Consider the following 20,740-nt stretch of genomic DNA (forward strand, 5'->3'; position numbering starts at 1 on the left):
TATTCCACTTCAGGGAATTTAACCTAACACATCTATCTTAGATTTAAAAACACATAAATAACAACCAAATGCTCTGACCACAGATAGACACATTGTTCACTGCAGCATCTCTAATAACTGCAAAGTCAAAACCAAACAACAAAAGCCAAACCCAAACAAAAACAGAAACCTGAAAAATATTCAATAAGAGATTGCTTGAGTAAATACATTCACTCCATTGAACAGAATATTGCTATTTAAAACAGTGACTGTAAGGAATATGTTAAATTGGGGAGAAGGATTTGGTTAGAAGGATTTATGTTATGCAAACAAGACAGGATTCAAATTTTTAGAAAGACAACCACAAATTAGGTAAACCCCAGCATGTGCACACAATGGAATACTCTACAGCCCTGAGAATAAATGGTTGATAGCTCTATACAAAATTATGCATAAATTGCACAAAGATGATGTAGCGAGAAGGACATCACATCAAAAGAGTGTCTCCTGTACTGTTCCATTTATATAAGGTCTGAAGACAGACAAAACCAATTCCTAATAACCTACTGGGAGGCTAGGAGACAAGGAGGTGCATGAGAGCAGAAGAGGACTCCTGGCTCACTTGTTCTTTCTTAATCTGAATACTTATTCCAGGTGTGCTCAGTTTATTAAAATCCATCAGCAGCCAGGCATGATGGTACACACCTCTAATCCCAGCAACTTGGGAGGCAGAGGTAGGAGGATCAAGGTTTGAAGCCAGCACAGGCAAAAGTGTGAGACCCTTTCTGAAAAACAAACTAAATGGAAAAGGGCTAAGAGTGTGGGTCAAGTGGTAAACCACCTGCCTAGCAAGCACAAAGCCCTGAGTTCAAACTCCGGTACTGCCAAAAAAGAAAAAGAAAAAAATTCATCCAGCAGCAAGTATGTATTACATGTGCTTTCATGCACGTCTGATACATTTCACTCATGTTTTAAAAACACAGTATAATTCCATAAAAAACAAGAGGCTGCCTCTGAGAATAAAGGAAAATAGACCGCAGAATACTGCGTTTGCTTTTAGGTGATGGGACCATGGCAATGGTCTTTTCATCTTTCTTACTCTATATTTTAACAAAAAACCGAATAAGAAGAATTTTAATGAGGAAGGGGGGTCAGCTGAACAACATTTACAACAAACTGAAGACTTGGCAGGATTTCCTGACAAGCCTGAAAACATTGTGTGTGTGTGTGTGTGTGTGTGTGTGTGTGTGTAAGGATGTGAGAATACATGAAGTAATGTTGCTGAGGAGATTAGGACTGTTAATCAGTGGACCTTAGAATAAAAACAATCACCCTTGATATTTTTACATGGTCCGTCGTAATCACAAAAGTTCTTTAAAGTGGGAGGGGGAGGCAAGAGGGAGAGTCGCATCCACTGAGAAAGGCCCAGTGCTGCAGGCCTGGAGATAGAGGAAGAGGCTGCAAGCCAAGGAATTCCAGCAGCCTCTGCACACTGGAGAAATCAAGGCAATGGATCCTTCCCTAGAGCCTTCAGAAGGGACTTACAGTGCCTACACCTTAGTTTTGCCCAGTGAGACTTGTGTTAGACCTCTGACCACAAAAACTATAAGAAAATTAATTTGTGTTGGTTTAAGTCACTAAGGTTGAGGTAATTTGTTATGGCAACCAAAGAAAATGAATACCCCCAGACCACTTTTTAAACAAATTGTTATTATACAAGCAATACACGAATGTGTTTTCCTCTTTTAAAAAATTAAAGCATTATAAACTGGACTAAAGGCTCTTGGCACTCTGTCCTGGCCCTTTCCTATCCCCATGCCTCCTGCAGACAGCAGCACTATTACCAAGCTGTCATACATTGTCTAGGCGTCCCCATCTGCCCTGCATTATGTCTGTGTACAGATAACATGGCTTGAGGGACTCTTTCAGCACTGCTGGTCATGAAATAGTTAACATCCTCCTCCACAGGAAGAAAAGGCTCAAAGCCCCACAAATGCAAAGAATCCTTGTTTGTTCAGGGCCCCTGAGGTGAAGGAGATGGTTGCTGAGGCCTTTTCCCTTTCAGCCCTGCCTTCTGTCTCCCTGCAGTAGTAAATCCTCCATTCCAGAGCTTGTGGCAGGAACTAAATTCTCCAAGCCTTAATCTGCTAAGTATTCACTGCTTACCAGATCAAGAAAGGAATTTGTTTATACACACTGGGTTTTGTATTTTTCAAAACACAGACTAAAACGTACAGGGAAGGGAGCTCAATCAGTAGATCAGCCAGTCCATCCATGATTTGCCACCAAGATAAAACAAATGCCTGCAATGCTGCCAGAAACTACTCAAGCCACACTCTCCCCTCTCTTTGAATGTACAGGATGTCTGGTATTTTTCATACATCCTCTATCTGTTCCCCGCATCTTCTGGAAGACTACTGATAAATCCCAAATTAAGCCAGACTTTAAGTATCCTACGTCACTCGGGGAGTTGGTTCTCGCACCGGTTCAATGTCCACTTATTGCTCTGGGGCTTCCAAAGCGTCCACTCTGATGCTAAGCCCGGCATTTGTCCACAGTGCCACCAAGGGTGGTCATGCCCTCAGAGAAGGATCATTACTGTCTGGAAATTCAACTCGGTTCCCTAAGGGGCTAAAGCACTGGGCTGAGAGAGGTATAGGAACAGGCAGGGTGAGAAGAACTTCTTTCTTCTGAATCCTATTCTGGCAGAGGTCAAGTCCTAAGACCAAGATTTGGGTGTGTGAACCCCAGAAAGATGGCAAATGTAATGTGAAAATGCATGTCTTCTCCTTTGTGACCAACCACAGGCCATGCATCCTGTCTATTCTGAGGGAAGGGAGGGCTGCAGGCCTATGATAAGCACTGGTATTATTCAAGATCTGGTCCATTTATCAGCGCTAACAAAGTGGCTTTGAGATTCAAAGCCACCGGTCTGGTAAATTGACCTTGCTTTCAGTGATAAAAACAAACTGGCTCCACAAGTGTATAATCCATATGTGAAATGTCAATACATTTGATGCACAAAAATTGTATGTGCTAGTATGCATGTGAGCGTGAGTAAGCATGATCTATATGTGACACACAGCATAAGGCAAAGCTTGGGAGGACCTATTCTTAAAAATGCCTTAACTATGGAGAAACAATTCAGGGGGCTCTTTATGACTCTCTAAGGAGAGTCCCAGGTAGAAAGAAACACATTAAATGAATGTTCTTACAGAAATTTCTGTCTTCCTTTTGGATATGTGATTGCAGAATAAAGCATGTAGGTTTAACATGTTTGAGTGAGGTGCAGAACCATGAACGATGGTGGTGGTGGTGACAATGATGGAGAAAGAGGAGAAAGAAGGAAGGAGGAAGAAGGAAAGAAGCTGACAATAACCATGACTGTCATATCAGTGACAATAACTTAACATTTACTACTGGCCAGACTTTGTTCAAAATATTTACATATATAGCCCAATTTAACCCTTTCAACAATCCAAACACGGTCCAGTTATTATCTCCTCTTTACAGAGAAGAGTACTTAGGTAGAATGGTTAAGCAGCATGCCATGGTTCAAGTAGCACAGTCAGTATTTAAAGCCAGTGCCAGGGTTCATGACCACCAAGGCAGATGCTGCTGAATGCCCACTTCCTAGGATTCTCTCCCTTCTCTTTATTAATAACACTCCAACTTAATTCCAGGTAGCCATATACACAGTAAAAATCACCAGTGTTCCAGAGGCCCTTGCAGCTATGGGCGGCCACGTGATTGAAAGGGTCCTGGCTGTTGACATGCCAGAGGAATTCATGGGCCAAGCTGCAGTCTCTTGCCCCTCTCTTTCTTCTACTTCCTCTCTGGGAAACGTGCCTGAAAGTAGAGCAGCCACACACTAAGGCCCAGAGTAAAGACTAAAACAGGTACAGTCTCTGAGGGCACCACTAGCCTTTGCTCCCAAACTGAGCTGCCTACATCCAAAGTTCTTGTTTTAAGAGAAAGGTCAAGGCCTGATCAGCAACAGGAGTCTGAGTCAAGTCCTAGCTGGTACAGACAACATGGGAAGATGAAGATGCTTTTCCCACTAGTTGTCACCCAGGATGTCACATGTGGGATCTTGTCTTAGCTCTGGAGCCTGACAGCCCAGGCTAGCAGAATCAAAATTCTGCTGACTCAGATGATTTTTTTTTTTTAATAAAGCTAAATCCTTTAAGTAGACATTAAGTAATTATCTGCTCAGTAAAAGGGGGAAGGAGAGCAAGAAAGGAAGTAGTCAGCAAAATTTCCCATGAAATGATTTTTGAGGGCCTAGCTCCTAGAACTCCTTCCTGCCTTTGTCTTAGCATTTGTACTTATACTAGTTTCCAATGGCTGTTGTAATAAATAACCACAAACTTAGGTCTCAAAACAACACAGATTTATTCTCTTATGGCCCTAGAAGTCCAAAGTGCAAAATTTGTCTCACTGAACTAAAAATCAAAGGGCTGGTTCCTTCTGTAACTTTTTTTCCTGGCAGTAAGGGGTTTGAACTCAGGGCTTCATGCTTACCAGGCAAATGCTCTACCACTTGAGCCACACCTCCAGCCCAAGGCTGCTTCCTTCTGAATGGTCCAGAAGAATATGTATTCCTTGTCTCTTCCAGCATCTAGAAGCCACCACATCCTTATCTACTAGTGACACTGCTTCTTCTCCCTCTGATTCTCCATCAATGGCCTTCTTTCTACGATCCAGCCACATTCCCTTCTGTCCCCCTCTTACAAGGACACTTGCTATTGCACTTAAGGTCCACATGGATTATCTAGGATCATCTCCCCATCCCAAGAACCTTAACTTGATCAGTCCTACAAAGTCTCTTTGCAAGATAACATTCACAGGTTCAGGGGATTAGGATTTGGATACCTTTGGGGACCATTATTCACCCTTTCAGATTACAATACACATTTATTCCACAAGTATTTACTGAAAATCAGGCACTGTCCTAGTAAAGAAGGAGCAGCAGTTAACAAATACTTAGTTCCTTACTCCATATGGAAAAATATCATTTCTAACACTCCACTCAATGTCTTAGTGACTCAGGTCTTGAAATGCTGAAGGAAAACACTAGGAAGTTACCAATGAGTCATGAAAGAGATAACACCTGTAAGCTGACAATGAAAAAGAGAGTGGGATACTCACACACATCGCACAAATGGGCTTTCTGGAAATTGTGGGAAAGAGGGAGCTCGCTGAGCATTATGGGAAGGAATAGGTTCAGCAGGAATTGTGGGAAGGAATGCGGTGGGAATTGTGGAAAGGAATAGGTCTTATTGTGACTTGTGGGAAGAAGCGAGTCTCACTGGGAATTGTGGGAAGACAATTTCTCAACTCTTTGATCTACACTAAGAAATGTCCCCTTCTGGCCACAAATGGAAGCAAAGTCAGCATACTGGAATAACATTATAAATAGACTGAATAGCTGAGGCCACACAGGGGCCTGTTATTGGGAATGGTGCCAGGATGAACTCCCATGGAACTCTCGGGATTTCTGTGGATGCTGCAGGCAGGGGTCTGAAATAGTTACTGCCACATGGGAAACAAAATTTTCAGCAAGACCCTGATGCCCTGAACAGCCAACTCATGGCAACCTACGGAGCCACATCTGGAAATGAACTACACTTACCCTTCCAGAATCTTCTACCATAAAATGCCAGAGGTACCATGGGTATTATTGTTCCATAACACATTTTCCCAAATTCTTCTTACTTCAAGTTTGTTTTTTTTCTGCCATTTGTTCAAGTTTTGGATGACAAAAGGTAAAAAGAAGTCTTTTGTTAATTACAAATGTACTTAAGCCACACACAAAAAAATCTGAATTACTGGAAGATAATTCCTTTGGAAGTCTTAGTTGGTGACACACTGATGCTCTCCAGACAGTTTGTGTGGGCCAACGTCTATGTGTAAACACAGCACAAGCCAACTGTGGGGTGTACAAGCAAAGGTGGATTTCCCATGTGAAGGACATCTGTACTAGAACCTGCTCCCAATCAAAGGGAAGGAATTCCTCAGGGTGGTCCAACCGCTTAACTTAAACAAAAAGCACTGAGCCAACTTTCATCAATGAGCCTTTCTTCCAACTGAGAACACAAAAATAAAAAATAAGAGTTGGCTACTAGTTATAGCCATGTTCTGCCACAAGGCTAATAATGACGGGTTTTAGGTCACTGGCAATTTCTCATTTCAAACTAACTTGAACCATCAACCATCCACCGTGGATTATTTAATGTGGGTCTCTTTGGACACCCAGGTGGTGGGTGGATGCCATTCTGTCATTATATCATTACCAAAATCAAGAAGGGGGCTTCCCACTCTTTAAAAAAAAAAAAAAAAAAACACTCCTGTGTTCTAGCTCAACTGAGGATGCACAGATTTGTTCAGTTTCACGCTAACTGGAATCCAAATGGTCAGGTGACTTTGAATCAACTTCTGGCAACTGGGCTCTTTTTTCTGAAGGGATCTTAGGGGGTGAATTTTAAAGTATTCCGGCAGCAATTCAGACTCTGCAGTGTCTTCTGCCGCACTGTCTGCAGCTTTTTCTCAGATGTTTATTTTACTTCAAAATGTGGCCCCAGGACTCATCTAGAGGCTGCCTGGCTTTTTCTTCCTGGCTATGGAAGGGAAGGAGAATGCCAGCTTCCCCCTCATCTGCTATTAATAGCTTCTCCCTGGCAAGAGAGGCTCATCACAGCAGCTGGAGGGTCCCGTTCTCCCCAAAAACTTACTCCCACAGACAGGAAGAAAAGGAGCAAAGAATCAACTGTTGGTTTGAATCAGGCTACAAAGTTCTGGCCTAAATCAAATCGGTTCAGCAGGAGAAGCCCTGACTTTATACAGCCAGGGAGTCTGGGAATCCACCATGGTGGAACAGACAGAAATTCAGGCTGTGGGCTAGGGTGTGGCAAGTGAGAGTGTTCAGTGACTGCCCTGTGCCTCTACACTATCAGTAGGTTTTAATCAGCAAGGAAGAAAGAAAAGAAAAGGAAAAGAGTAGAGACTTGAGCAAGGACAATACAAGTTAGGAAAATGGGGTTTCTCCCAGAACTAGTGGACATGGTTCAACCTCAACACAAGGAAACTTGCCCAATCCATCACAATCACAAACGTACTTATTTTTAATCCCTACTTCTAAAAATTTATCTTTTGATCCCACTTCCTCTGACCCCGCAACCACTGATACTTGTATATATGCAAGGTTGCTCATTATTCTGGTATTTGTAATAGCAAAATAATGGAAACAACCCAAACACTCATCAACAGGAAATACTTAAACAAATTATGGTATAACACTACAAGGGATTACCACGAAGATGTGTGCTTTCACATCTCTGTGTATATTGACATGGAAGAATCTCTTATGAAATTGGCACTGATACCTTACAAATTATATGCCAGTGTGAGAGACAAATCTATAAGAGCTGTCTCAAACAGGGTCAACTTCTAAAAATGGTTCACAATCATTATATTTCAGTGACAGGAGGAAAAAATGTTATCTTGATAGTAAAGGATTTAAATTTATTGCATAGCTGAAAATGGTTACTGAATTGAAATTATAAAGTAATGAATCATTTCCTGAAAAAGTCAAGCCATTAGTAATGCCAGTGCATGAAGTGCTATTTAGAGATGGCAGAAGGAGAAGAGAGAGGAAGAGCTGTAAAGACTGTGCAGAAAATTATTCCTAAATGTAGACATATTCTAAAAGATTAATTTACTTCCTAAAAGAAAAGAAAATTGAATAACTCCAGAATTCTGGTTAAAAAAAAACCTTTCTCCTAATTTCTACTCAATTCCTCCCATCGTTCTCTACAAGTCATGTAGGAATCTGTACTTCCCAAATTTTTTTTTCTTGTAAATTCCTGTTTATAGGTCAACCCATACTGCTGCCAAGCTATCAAACGCTCGCCATCTCCTGGACCCAATGAGACGGTTCCTGCCCGACCTTAGCCCACAGCAATGGAGATGACTTGACCCCAACCTTAGCCCAGAGCCTTAGATCGCAACCTTGAGAACCTGCTTGATAAGAGGAAGGACTGTTGGCCACAGTTTAATAGATGTGACAGAAAGTAAGGCAACACTGTAAGCTGATTTGGTGTATTAGTTTGCGCTTTAGGGCCCAACTATTTATTCTTCTTGGTGTTTTTATTAATAAATGTGGGTAATCAGGGGTCTCTACACTCCAGCTATGTAGAACATCTGTGTGCCCCAACACTCTCATTGTCAGAGAGGGCCAGGCCCTGGGAAGAAGAGCCAAGTCCTGGGACTATAGGGAACCTTGGTGCCTTTCACTTCTGATCGAATGCACCACATGACACCCACTGAGTTATAGCCACAGCTTCATCCTGGCCTTTGAAGTCCTCTAGCCAGGGGCTTTTTTGTCTGACAGTCACTCTGCTTCTTCTTCAGATACCTGTAAGATATGACTCCAGGGCTAGGTATGGTGGTTCACATCTCTAATTCCAGCTACTGAAGAAGAGGAGGTAGGGGATAACTCTCCCAGGCCAATTTGTTCTCCTGTCTGAAAAACAAAAAGGAAAGGACTGGGTGTGGCTCAAGTGGTGCCATACCTGCCTAGCAAGCTCAAGGCTCTAAATTCAGTAATACCCCCCAACCCCAAAAAAAGACTCTGACTCTACACATAGTCTATCTTCTCCCACACATATCCTAGGCGCCTGCCAAACCAGAACACTGGCTAAAACCCAGCTCATCTTTTGTGGTATAAGCCTTTACTTTAAAAGGACAAAAAAGAGGAGGAAGAGGAGGAAGGGAAAAAAAGAAGCAAACTTGCATTGTAGCAGCAATAGAAGCTAACACTTACTGCCACTTACTATGTCCAGAGATAATGTTAAATAATATACATGTGCTGCCTTGCTTGATTCTCACAATCTAGGAGGCAGAAATTATTATTAATCCCATTTTATAGGACAATTAAGCAAATCGGCCAGATTTCATAAGGGGTAGAACCAGGAAACAAACCCAAGCATGTCTAAATCTGGTCTATGCTTCCAAACATGGCCTTCCATGTCATTCTTTTGAGCAGAAGATCTCCTCTCACTGGTTTGCCTCCAGATCCTCTCTAGGTATTCTGGCCCATTCCAAAAGCCATCCAGGCTCATCCCCTAGAGGAAGATGGGCCCTGCACCAGAACCCTCTGGCTTCCTTGTACCATGTCTAAGGCTTTCAAGGCAAGGGTTTTTAGCTTCCCTACTTACTAGATTATAGGGACAGGCACTGTGATTTTTGTATTTCCCCATGCATAGTTCTCTATAGATACTGATTGAAAAATAATTCTATCTGTGTCAGCCAAACAGGATCTCTACTAAAGTGGTCCCAGTAATGTTTGGTGGAAAGACTGAAGTTCTTAGAAGGTAACAAAAAATGCATTGCACTGATTCAAAACAAAACTATTATTCAGTCCATAAAGTGTTCAAGTTAATCAGATGCCAGACATCTACTTGAAATTGTCAGATTGTCTCTTAGGAGTAAACTAAATGACACTTTTTTAAAATTTTTTTTTTGTATCAAATAGAAATCATTCCTTACAAATGATACACTCTGGGCATTTTTTTTAATTCCAGATTTCCCAGCCAAAGTCATGAGAGATACTGTTGGTAGGCTCCTTATGTGATGCCATAATAAGCAGAAAATGAAAAAAATCTAAGAAATATGGAGCCATGGAACAGGGTTCAGGGGCCAGGGCAACTGTTGATCCATGCAAAGATCAAAGCTGGTAGAAACCACTTGCAGGTTTACACAGCTGCATGCTCCTTGCAGAGCCGTAAAACAAACACAATCTGAAAGGGAGGGATAGGACTTGTGATTGGGAAGTGTATGGGTGTCAGTGACTCCTTGGGACATCAAATGACCCCAGAGGCCAAAGGCCACCTCACTGCAGGACTAGAAAAAGAACCTTGTGCTCTCTTCCAATAGAGGACTTATTTTTATTGGGCCAAAAACAATTCACTAATTCAGCCTTCTACAACATAATAAAAAAAAAAAAAGAGAGAGGGAAGAGGATTATTAGCCAACATGCAAAAAAAGTTCTAGAAATCATAACCGCCAACAACAGAAAAGTAGATTGGTCAGATCTTAATGATCTGGGGGTGAGAAGCTCCCTGCTCCAGCTTATCATGTTGTGTTGCTGTGTACAGCCTCAGAATGAGGCCCAGAGCTCTCAAAACTCCTTTAGGTGCATAAATTCCTGAACTAAATAATAACAAAGCCATATGTTACTATATTTTTAGATATGAATTGCTGTACAATGCACAAACACAATAGCAGCTCCCTGCAATCATTTGGATTCATTAAAAATAAAATCATCTCATAAGCCTGCAAATGTTGATTTTTTATTTTTATTTTTTTTTTTGCATTATACAACTTTCATATTTCCCCTGTGTGTGGAAGTATTATTTCTTTACATGGTGGTTCTCAATGTCTTGAACTTGATATACATGTAATATTAAGAAAAGAAAATTATATATATATACATATATATGAACACCTTGTTTCATGTATTAGAAAACAATGTGTTTTGTTCATTAAAGGCACCAAATGCTATAAACCATGAAATTACCTTTGAGCCCTGCCTGAAATAACCAGTTCACAAACAAATGATCCATGCAAAAAGGCAAGGGGAGATTACAATATTAAGACTAAGTTACATTTTCATTTCAGGATTTTTCAATGCTGAAAAGTATTGTTCCTACAAAACTGACAACTGTGGCAGGTACAGCTAATTTACGCAGGAAACGTCACACAATCAGGCTGAACAGAGTAAGTTCAAACTAGGGCCTTAAGTATTTTCCAAACGTGATGCAGAATTCATATTTACAACAAATGATCCCAATAAAACAAACTTACTTTTAGTGTTTCCTACTTTGGAGAGTTAGTTTTAAAGCAATAATGGCAAAAGCATCTCACTAAAATAACTTTGATGCTTTTCAAACTCAGAAAGTAAGATTCTACCCTAATGATGAGCAAAAGAAGCTGTGAACAGCGGGAATCCTATACCATGAGTCAATTCTCTCCAGCTGAAATTAGCAAAGCCCTTAGTCCAATGTGATACTCAACCGCATCATCAGCACCATCTCAGAACTTGCTAAAAATGTGGATCTTGAGCCCCACTCCAGAAGTACTGAAATAAAAACTCTGGGGGTGGTGCCCAGTGACGTGTCTTCTAAAGAGCCTTCCAGAGGATGCTGGTGCATGCTCTCTTTTGAGAATCAGTGCCATATTCCAACAACAAGAACTCCAGCACTGGAGATAATGATGCTCTACCCTTAGGACTCTACAGCGTCTCCAGGGGCTCCTCCATAATGCTCCCAAAGTCCCAAGCAACCATTCCTCCCTCTCCAGAAAAATAACAGAGATGTGTGATTTGCACATCTCTACCCAGATCAATTCTTTTCACTCTCTCTACTCTAGCATATCCGATCAGCAAAGCTGTTGATAATATATCTTATCTTCAGTCAAAGCACAGGAATAAGTGAGAGCTGTGGGTTCTTATAGAAGCCAACAGGACAGGAGACTCCTGACTTTCTTCCAGCAGGGTTTTAACCACCATCCCTAGAGCAGATCCCAAACACCTATGAAATGGTCCAGGTTGCGTGCATCATAGGCAGGGAACAGTGGAGACTTCTGAGCAAGACCTAGTGGGGATCTCAGAACCTTTCTGTATGGGCCCTAAGTGGAAAGCCACATGCCACTTTGGGGCAATATCTTATTCTTCTTAACCCACTCATTCATTCACTTATTCATTCATTATTATATTTGTTTGATGACTTGGTGACTCATTCATGTAATCAGTCAGCAAACATTGACCAACTCCTTTCCCTCCCTCCCTTTCTGCCTTCCATAAACTAACTCAGTCTCTCTCTCTCTCTCTCTCTCTCTCTCTCTCTCTCTCTCTCTCACACACACACACACACACACACACACTTTTTTGTTTCATACTTAAGAAAACATAAAGCTGTATGAGACTGCCTGTCATAGAGGGATGTTATTATATATGCATCAGATAATGTATTACACCACCCTTTTGTGGAGTGCATGGGGCAACTGGACACACGTACACAAAGAGACCAATGCAATGAGTAGGTACAAAATGGAAATACACATTAAGGAACACAAAGAATGGATGATTAGGGAACTGGATTTTTGTTTGTGTGTTTATTTTGTTGTGGAACGGAGTCATACACACAACAGAATTAAACCTTACAGAACAAGTAGAAGCAAGATTGGAAAAGGGAAGAGAGGCAGGCCATGAACACCATTTTTCTGAGTAGATTGGCTTACCAACTGCAAGCTCTTTCAGGCAAGAGGTACATCTCAGCGTCTCCATGCCTCTCACCCCACCCAGCCCTAGGCTCTGGCTAGGAGATGTTCAGTAAGGCCCAGCAGGCAGTCAGGAACTCAATGAAGAAGGTCAGTTCTCAAGGCAGGAGAGTATTTAAGGCTCCATTTGACCAATTCAGACAAGAAGAAAAAGGAGGTGACCCCTTCCCACACCTGTGGAGATCACCAGCTGAGGGCAGGCCAAGGAGTGTCAAGGACAGGGCTATATGAGAAGCCCCAAGAAGGTTGTGAATGACCATTTAAGAAGGTGCCAGACTCTGAATGTCTGTCTTCTCCAAAACTCATGTTGGGGTTTAATCCCCATTGTGAGGTATTAAGAAGGCAGAAACTAAATGCATGGATGTTGTCTGGAGGTATGGCCTTTGAGAGGTGATTAGGATTAGATAAGGAGCCCCGTGATTCAATACTGGTGGTTTTATGAGACAGGGAAAGGGATGGGGGGCAGGGGAGGACACCAGAGGACAAGCATGTATGCTGGCTGTCCCTAGCCATGCAATGTCCGATGCCACCTTAGGGATTGTAGCATCAGATACCACTGCCTGATGGAGGGGCTCAATTTTGGCTCTCAAATGTGAGCCAAAATAAACCTTTTTCCTTTATAACCTATACTGTCTGTATACTGTGTAATTAGCAACAGAAAACTGACAAATACAGACAGTCTTGAATGAAAACAGTTTGGATGAGGTCTTGCCAGAAATTGACCAGGGGGGACTGCAGCAGTCTCAAAGGTTTTTGCTCTATGAAATGCTTCCTACTTAACAATTCTTCAGCAGCACAGAAGGAGAAAGAACATCCAACTGTCTACTCCTGTTCAGAGAATATCATTGATTTGTGCATCATAGAAGCACTGGAAGGAAGCATGAAGAGACAAGGGAGCAAAAGAGGCCAGGAAACCCAGCAAAGTGGTGTCCAGTTGTCACACCCAGAAGAGGGAGGAGCATTTCTGTAGGTATCTGTGCCTAAGATGCCTGGACTCAGTTATACAAAGTGGCAGGAGAGATAACAAAGATGATTAATTTTTATTATCTGTTCCTTTGTGCACCACACAGTTCCCTGGGAGACGTACAAGTGTCCTCCTTAATTCTTACAACACTAATAGGTAGATGTAATGTCACTATTTTGCACTTGTGTTAACTATGGGCTCAAGTTGATGAGGCCACTTGCCTGGAGCCACACAGCTAGAGTGGGGCAGGGTGAGAAGGGTGTGCACGCAGTCTAACTTCCAAAGCCAGGAAGGTGTGTTCTCTGTCAGAGAGAAGAAAGAAAGGCTCAGATACCTTAGAGGCTAAAGTGGCTGACAGGGTACAACTTAACCAGAAGCACACCAAGGGGGTTATCCTAACGTCTAAAGATTCTGAACGGGAACCTTCACCATTCTAACCCATCTCTAAATACCTTGCAAAGAATACTAATGACATGCACATTTGGGCTCTAAACTGAGACCTCTGAGTCCATTAAGCTCATCTATGAAACCCTCCAAATACTTTAGGGTAAGGGCAGCTCATTTACACTTAATGGAATTTCCTGCTTTATTGAGCAGTGCCAGAATTGCTCCACCATATAAATAAATTTGGGAAGGGCATTTTTTCCCCTTCTGTTTTTAAAAAATGATAAAGAATATAATCTTTCAAGTAAATCCTACTAGGTCCAAAAGATAATTATTTGGATAACATAAATACTGTATGGGGGTATAAGAGGGATTGAAGGTGTAGCTATTAAAAAAAAAAACTACTTGGCTCTGTTATTTTCTTAAAATTGCTGTGTTGTTACCATTTTTATTGAGTTAATTAAAAGACCATAAAAAATCAATTCAAACATGTTTGTAAATAGATTTTCAAATTTCATATAAACTGTGTTCAGTTTTTGGGCCAAAGATAGGAAAATGGCAGACAATGCCATTCTTACAGCTGTAATGCAGTCATTCAATCACTCATGTAGCCAGCCAGTCAGCCAGTCAGTGTCCCCCACCCTGGTCTAAACACTAGGACAGGGTGCTCTCAGTGTGCTAAGGAAGGAAACTGAAGGGCATCAGTTTTGGGTGGCAAACCTTTTCTGTCATGGACTAGAGAGTAAATTTTTTTCAGTTTTGAGGGCCACTAGGTTATAACTACTCAACTCTGCCATTTCAGTATGTAAGCTGCATGAAGAATAAGCAAACACATGAGCATGGCTGTGTTCCAGTAAAACTTTATTTATAGACTCTACCACTTGAATCTCATATATTTTCATGTGACATGAAATATTATTTTATTTTGATTTTTTTCAACTATTTAAAAATGTAAAACCCATCCTCATCTCACAGGCCATACAAATAGGTGGTCCTCAGACCTGATTTACATTGTTACCCAGGCAAAGGTGCTATCTTATGGATTTCCCAATACCCAGAAAAGACACTGGGATTCTCAGCTTATACTAAGTCCCCTGGGCTTGCATATCAGTCTAGAAGGCAACTCTCAAGGGGCACCAGGTGTGTGAGGGGTGCAGGTAAAATTCCCTCCCTGAGACGTGTCTGCTCATTTCAAAGATGGCTTCTTTGTCTGGGTCCAGGCAGTGGTCCTACAGGCTCTACACTAGGTCCCAAGAGACCTACTGGTCTTTGGTGATTTTCCCGCTATTTGGTGGCCTTGGAAATTTGCTTCAAATGTGATAAAGTGCTAATTTTGCTTTTTTTTTCTTAAACAGTAATTTTGTAACTCTAATAAAAAGCCAAGCCATTCCTTTTTGAAAATCTAAAGGACTGTTAGCCCACAGATTGAAACCTGAGAATCCACATTTTACCCTGAAGGCAATTTTCAGTCGATCTCTGAAACCATCCAAACAGCAGTCTCAGGTGGGAATGAGAAGAAGCTTCCATATTATACCCAGGTTCCGTGTCCTGCCTCTATCACTGAATGTCAGCCACCAGTTCAGTTATCATGGCAGAAACATAACTTGGTTCATGCGAGTGGCCTTCAGTGGGAGACTATTCAGGAACATTAAGGTTTTGATACAGTTACAATCACAGAACACGCTCGAACAATTAACTATAAACACAATGTTTATCTGAAAAGCTGCCAATGTGTGAAATGCAGGCAAAATAATATTAGGCTGGGGCCTTAAGCAAAGAAGACACACTGAATCAAAAGAGAGGTCAGAAGCAAAAGGCCAAAATAAATATTTTATCTGATAGTTCATGAATATTCCTTCAAATGCCAGATTAAAATATGTCATCTAGATTTCTCAGATATTTACTTGATGAAATCAGATTAAATGAGTTCATGACACTGTTGAAAAACATCTTCCGCCAGAGTTATAGAGACAGAGAAAGAGATAGAGAGAGTATTTTGTAAATCTCTCTATTATTATATTATCTATTATCTATTATAGCACTAGCCTATAATGTAAATTTTTTTAAATGACAGAATAAGTCATATTTTTAAATGATTTAGAAACTTAACATTGCTCCTATGTCATTCTTAGTTACAGCCTCTAAGAGTTTAAGCAAAATTAAGCTTTGCCTTAGCAACTAAAGAACATAAGCCTTCTGATAACTTTCCCCAACTAAAGAATTTTTAAAAAGAACCTAGTCGTACAATTTGAATAAATACAATTTGTATATATACAATTTGTACTGCTGTAAAAGCATATTTTGAAAAGTGCTCCCTAAATAATTAAGCTATTCCTTTTACCATACTTCCTATATTACAGAAGTCATTTTCCCACCAAGGATCAATAAGTCATTCTTCACGTCAGTCATTTTTCTCCATTTAACGGGATGGACTAAAGTCCGACACGGCAAGTTACATTACCTTTGAATTATGTGTGTAATTTAAAATTCAAAGTACTGCGCTAAGGAGCTTTTTAGACTGACCACTCTACACTCTCTTCATAAATATGGGACCTCACAGACCCTTCTGACAGATTTACCGAACAACCGAAGTTTGAGACGGTTGAAACGCAGCCCTAAAGAAAGGCTGCTCTCACTAACAATGCCACAAGAACAATTCTCTTTCAGAGGCAGCACAAAGCAAACTATCATACATCATTCACCAAGAAACAACGCTGTTTCGAGATTAATGCTAAAGCTATTCTTGAGTATCTTAGCTTTAATTACAAATAAACATGTGGGCAGATATTGACATGTCTGCTCGGAGAGCAAGCCCAAGTCCACTCAGCCAAGTGCACTTTGTTTGATCAAATCCAAGTCTTCAGATAAAATTTCAAATATAGACACCCCAAAGAGGCATGTACCAAAGAGCCTGTCATCAGTTAGTTAAAAACAAAGAAGAAATATATACCAAGAGGTAGAAAAATGAAAACTCTGCATATGTGCAACTGTGGCCATTCCATGTTAAAAATTTAACAGAGGGTGTTTGATCATCTTTAAGTGAATTCATGAATTAATGTATTTCTAACAAAAAAGGAAATACAATAACCCCAGTCTTCAGGAAAACAAAAATAAAGTTGACTCTTGGAAATGTCAATGAATATTTGTACATGTGTGATATACTGACTCACACTATAAACTGAAAACCTGTCAGATAAACATCTTTTCTCTCAACAGCACATAACATATGTAGGACTTCCTCAAAAAAAATTAAATCATCCTAGCTATTGTAAAAGAAAGGAAACTACTGTGCTTTGAAATCTTGGTTATTTAGGAACTCCAATAATAGGCTTGATTTTAGAACTGAGCTCTGTATGTAGAAATCTGGGTCTCTTACCCTGCCCTTGTGTTTCTGACTTGAGTTACCTGTACAAGATTTTAGCATTTTTTAACCCCCTCCCTTGTCATAGCAGGATGGTGGCACTCTTCTTTGAGAAAGCACTGCTATGACTCTAAGGTGGAAGGTTTCTCAGACCATTTCTCTATGAGAGCGGCTGCCTTGTTTCTTCCCACAGGCCAGCAGCCTAAGAATCCTCCCCTCCCCCTTTTCACTACTAATTCAGATAATTGTACACATTCCCTGACCTGGAACAACCTGAAACTATTGTGCTTTGCTAAATCACTCTAGGACGTGCCTTCTTCGGGTAATCAAAAATCAACTCTCTTTGCCTAGGTTTTATTCTTGCCAACTTAGCATTCTGAAAACAAATCACTAAAAGTGCCCTTTAAAAAAAAAATCATTTCTCATGTATTCAACTTTAACATCAGCATGGCCCGAAGCTCAGAAGAAACAGACTGGTAGAGTTCCACTACCAGGGTTAGGTGCGGCCTCCCGTCTCAGTGCTCCGGGTTCACAGCACGGCTCCCAGCCACAGTTGCCTGCCTTTCCCCCTCAGCCAGCGCCCCAACTCACTCCCCACCAGCTGCAGGCACTTCTTGTATTCACTGAGAATCTGTGAGAAACGCAGAACCTTCCTGCTGGGTGTTACTTTTGCATGGCAACACTCAAGAATCTCAAATTGGGAGACCCCCTAGGATAATTTTTTCCCCCTCTCCTGAGATGATTTTTTTTTTCTTCATCCTAAACTCATTTGGATTTTTTTTTCCCTACTTGGAAAATAAACCAGCCCCTACCCAGCAGATGGATACTTTCCTATAAATCAGTCTATCAGACCAAGGGTACCCTGATGGGGTCTATATGACATGGTCCTATGCAGTCACTTCAAGAAAAAGAGGTTCCAGAGAAAAGAAATGCCATTCTGGGAATTTTTAGACCCCAAAAGGATTATGTCTTGTAAAGGAAAACTTGTAAAGGATGACATTTCAAAATGATTGGCTCCTCAAGGATCCTGCAGAAGCTCTGTACACGATTCTGGTAAAACCAATACGTGGCAATATGAATTACCAATGAAAGGACACAGATTACATGTTTCCTCACTGAGAAAACCCTGCACTGTGGCCAGATTTGCTCTTCCCAAACACAATGCATTAAAATGACAATCACAACCGCACTGCAACAAAAATCAAACCAACCGAGATCAAATACTACTTTTATTGCTACAAGGTGGCAGGCCCACCCTCATCAGAGCCTACGCAATATTCGTCCTAGACTCAGTAATGAATTTCATATATGTTTGTGTCATTGAAGGAAGAAAAGAAGTAAACTCATAAATAATTCAACACACTGTCTCCTGCCAACTGATCATATATATATTGTTCATGCTTTACCTGCCATATTAAATAAAAATTAAAAAGTGTTCCTCCTTTTCATTTAAAAACCCAGGCTCTAATTGGAGATGATCACACAAAATGCCTAGAATGTAGGAGGCAGTCAAAAAACATTGCTTAAATTGTAGTTCTAAAAAATATTCACCAGCAAATTAAAAGGAAAGGTGAGAGGTAAATTTTATGGAAATGTTTATCTTAAATGATGTCTCTAAAATTTCTTCATTATAAAAATCTATATTGGGAGTATCTGTGAAAATGGAGAGAATTTCAGCTCAGACTCAGGAAAAATAGGTTATACTAATTTCTTTGGGTTGTCATATTAAAACAGGCAACTACTGAAACATTTCTTTTTATGATTTTGTGGGCAATTATTACTTAACTGATGTTAATTTTTTTTTTCAAATTAGGAGGAAAAAGGTCAGAAATCTAGTCCAATGACACTATCAAAAACAATCTAGCAAAGGTAAGGGAATATAACAGAATGGGTGAAGTTGTTCTAAGTACACTGTACACATCTATGGAATTATCACAATGAAACCACCTTGTTCTATTAAGGTTTGCTAGCAAAAAAATTTAATACTTTTTTTACTTCAAGATTTGACCTTCTAAGTCAAAATCAGAGGACATGCCCTTCTGCCTAGTCTCAAACTTGGAGCAATTTAGCTATGGACCGAAAAACAGAAAAACGGAGCAATAATCACGTGAGGATGAACAGCACCTAGTACTATTTTGTACGACGGCTGATAGCACAGTTCCTTGTGATCTAAGTATCTCCTCTAGACACAAGAAACAGTACAAATGGATCAAAGATACGGTGAGATTTCTGGCTGTAGAGAGTATTTTCTGTTTGCAAGACTGGAAGGATTCAAAACTAGGGTGACACCTGGCACTCACAGTTCATTTCAACAGAATTACTGTTTCAAGACAGTCACATAGTGCTTAAAAAACTAGAAATCAACAGTTTCAAAAGAAAAGAAAAATAGATGGCTGCTCAGCCGTTTGACTAAGATCAAGTGTAAAGAAGAAAAAAAGAATACCAAGCTGTGTGACGCATTAGGCATCATGGAGATGTCTTTTCTTTTGTTTGCCTTACACAGTCCATGATTTCAAAGTTTAATGCTTTGTTTTTACTGTGAAGGTCAGGAGCATCAAATCTTGTCCTGTTATGTCACCCAAGTGGCTGATTCTCTCCCCACGATCCCCATAGGGAAGTGACATGGCGGATGGGAGGCTGGCATGACAAGGAGTTGGTAGATAAATTAGACATCTTACTTTAAAAAGAAATAATAAGCTAATAAAATGGATTTTAAAATCTCAAGTAAACTGTTTAAATGTGTTATTAAGTTAAGTAAGAATATATTGAGTGGTTATGAAACTGATATACCTTAAGATAACACACACACCCCTAGAAATATCTATGACAATCTAATAGTTAAGAGTTACATAATTACGAAGATGTTCCCTGACGTTTTTAAATTTTATTCTATTTTTGCTGTTTCCCTTTAGTTTTAAAAGTCTACCCAAATGTATAGCTTATAAATCATGACCAAAATGCATCAATTGAAACTAGCTATGTTTCCCATTCTAGGGGTGGAGAAAAGAATCAAGTTCTAGAATCCAACAATCACATTTTACTTAGTTATCAACAAAGACATAATGTAGTATATTTCTGTATCCACGAGAGGTGGGAGGACTGTATTTTTATCACGTTAAGTTTTTACTGAATCACAGTATTATTAAGCTTTAAATCAGAGGAGTGATTCCTTCGGCTAAGTCTAACAATACTAGAAAGTAAAAGGGGAAAAACACCTCATCTGGGGCTGTAATATTTGCTGAAAAAAATCTACTTCAAAACATTAATCAAATTTTTCGCCTACTGGGCAAGCATATGGTACACAGCATGTGAATCTCACAAACTTGCTGATCTCCTGTAACTGGGTGCAATTAATTACGCTGGCTGCATCCATCTCTTGGATTTTCGCCTTGTGAAAAAAGTATTTATTGCAACAGCTTTTACAAAACAAGGGAATGAAAATCACAATTGATTAATGAGCTGAATGGAAATATTTCCGTTAGCAGATTTTTAAAATGAATAAGGATTAATACCATGGATGGAAAGGGACCCACATCGAGCTTGCCTTGTATTTCTGGACCCCCCGAAAGGTGAAGGAAGAGTGGGTAGGGATTGTGCTGGGAGCTGTGGCATGTATAATTCACTAGCAGGCTTTAGATCGCAAGTAATAAAGCCTTAAACTGGTGAAGTAATAAAGAGGTTGGCTTTACAAGATACTGTCCTGGGAGACGAAA

General features: G+C 40.4%; 1 protein-coding gene across 17 annotated transcripts in view; it reads right to left on the reverse strand.

The window, feature by feature from the left end:
- Wwox (WW domain containing oxidoreductase) overlaps positions 1–20,740 on the reverse strand; it is a 927,061-nt gene that overhangs the window by 750,325 nt on the left and 155,996 nt on the right. For 3 of the 17 annotated variants that reach the window (XM_074055610.1, XM_074055611.1, XM_074055609.1), the window contains one exon: positions 8,396–8,503. The exons of the other annotated variants lie outside the window; for them this stretch is intronic. The gene's annotated coding sequence lies outside the window, so the exon portion shown is untranslated. The remainder of the gene's footprint in view (positions 1–8,395; positions 8,504–20,740) is intronic. 17 annotated transcript variants of the gene reach the window in all.

The sequence above is a fragment of the Castor canadensis genome, chromosome 15 (assembly GCF_047511655.1).
Source record: "Castor canadensis chromosome 15, mCasCan1.hap1v2, whole genome shotgun sequence".
NCBI classification, from domain to species: Eukaryota; Metazoa; Chordata; class Mammalia; order Rodentia; family Castoridae; genus Castor; species Castor canadensis.